Source organism: Etheostoma spectabile, unplaced genomic scaffold (assembly GCF_008692095.1).
Source record: "Etheostoma spectabile isolate EspeVRDwgs_2016 unplaced genomic scaffold, UIUC_Espe_1.0 scaffold394, whole genome shotgun sequence".
In the NCBI taxonomy this organism is placed as follows: Eukaryota; Metazoa; Chordata; class Actinopteri; order Perciformes; family Percidae; genus Etheostoma; species Etheostoma spectabile.
This window is the reverse complement of record NW_022605599.1, coordinates 166,931-169,039: the sequence shown is the minus strand read 5'-3', so window position 1 is coordinate 169,039 and position 2,109 is coordinate 166,931.

Here is a 2,109-nt window from a genome sequence, read left to right as displayed (position 1 = left end):
ACGTGTACTGTTGTGCAGGTTCATCAATGTGCATTGTCCTGAATTAATAAATAAATAATGAATAATAAAATTCCCACATTGTTGCCATGACATATAACATAGCCTGAAAACAGGACAACGTAGTGTAGCACGCAGCAGCCCGGCCTGGGCAGAAAGGGCCATTCTCTGATCTCACGTGCACTCAGACAGACAAACAAACTTTAACTTAAAGCACAATGAAAGCCCGACTGTAGTCGGACGAGTAAATAAATATTCAGAGAGAAATGTCCGCCTGCGTTGGCTCTCCAGCATGGGAAAGGCGCGGGCTGGAGAAAGAGCTCTTTGTCTGACACTATCAAATTAACAGTGCAGAGGGTGCACAGAGAGGTGCACTCGAGGAGCCCTGCAGGGAGGCTAAATACTGCCTTCAGTTCTTCATCTTGGCCAAAAAACAGCGCTATCATAAAAACCCATTTGAACCACTCCTCTCCTATAAAAACCTTCATTCCTTGAAGTATTCCTCGTATTAAAACAGTTCAATGATCAACGGTTCAACTGCTGGCCTTGGGGCTCACATCCATTCAGAAATGAATGTTTAGTGTCTGCCAGGCATGCTCTTGAAAATATCTCTTCAATAAATACACAAATAAAAACACATCTCTTTTGAATGTGACGGTACAAAGTAAAGCGCTGCACTCAAAACCTTTCATATTACATATCACTCACTTCTGCTAATGTAGTCACTCTTGACCCGGGCACAGACGCAAAGACACAACCAGCAACTCCCAAAAGCAGCACCGAATGTTAGCCAATTGATAAATAATATTTCAAGAGGGTAATCATGATATTTGGGTGCTGCAGTTGGAGACTCGGCATGGGTATTTACAGATGTGTTTTCCCACACAATTTCAGAAGACACCATAAGATTACAGACAGGTTATTCAATTAAATAACAGTTTTTTTAAGTTTGACAGGGATGTCCTTAGCAAAGGTGATCGTAAAGACAAAAGAGGTCCACTTACCATCCACCATGTCCTCGCAGACATGTCATAACAAAGCTGCCATTTGATGGACCTCTCCGTCAGTGTCCCAGCCATCCTCGTCCTCCCGGCTGTCATCCAGTGGAAGATAAGACCCCTAATCAGAGGGGCACCGGTCGAGGCATGCTGAGCCACCACATGTAGGCCAGTCCTTCACAAAGTTGCATCATGGGAGGAAAAAACAAATCAGCAACAACTTGACCAGAGACTTCAACCTGACTTGTGGTAATTACAAGAGACGTGACCCTGCAACCCTCAACCTCCTCCCCTTCTCTCCGCCCCCCCGCCCCCCTTTACCAGGGCTGGGAGAAATCCACTAAAGAGCCGGGGCCCTGTGTGGCTCTGAGCTAAAGGTCCAGTCTAACTACCTCTGCATAGAAAAATGCCCAGTGTGAGGACTTTGTTAAAGGATTTTCTATTGTCCCTGAACATGATTGTTCTCATTCAAAGGCGGTCTTATCCATAAGCTATGGTGCAGTCATAAAGATCAAGGAGACCAGGATCAAGATGAAGAGACCTGTTGCGTTCAATGTCAGGGTTCACTGGAGCCAACTGTATTTTGAGCCATGAATTAAGACCTTTGGCGTGTCCGTGTAAATGTTATCTGAATGCCAGCTGAAAAGAGCTTTTCTCTCCTGCCGCATTCCAATCCTCCTCGCCGAGGCCGCTCGGTGGCCGCTGGACGTCCCCACGGGGACGGTGGGTGGACATGGCAACAGTTACTTAGCGTTGGTTAAAGCAAATACATGAAGTGGAAAAAAACAGGGCAAGGGAAATGAAAAATGTCTCTTGACTGTATTGTAGTTTGTAATGAATTTTTGGCGAATGTACACTCAAGTCAGATTGAACTTATTAGCTATTATCTCACAAAGTACAATTGACAATTAATAGAAATGTGATGGAAATTAAGTGTTAACGCTCTAATTAGGCACCTGCAGTATAGACAAGACGCTGTATGTTTGCACTGTATAGCGGCTTTTTATCAGCCCTCCTGACTTTAATAAAGCACTAATTCGGAGATAAGTGATTGATTCCATCCATATTCATAAGTCAAATAGTGTTTAAAACACCTTTCTCTTGTTGTAATCAT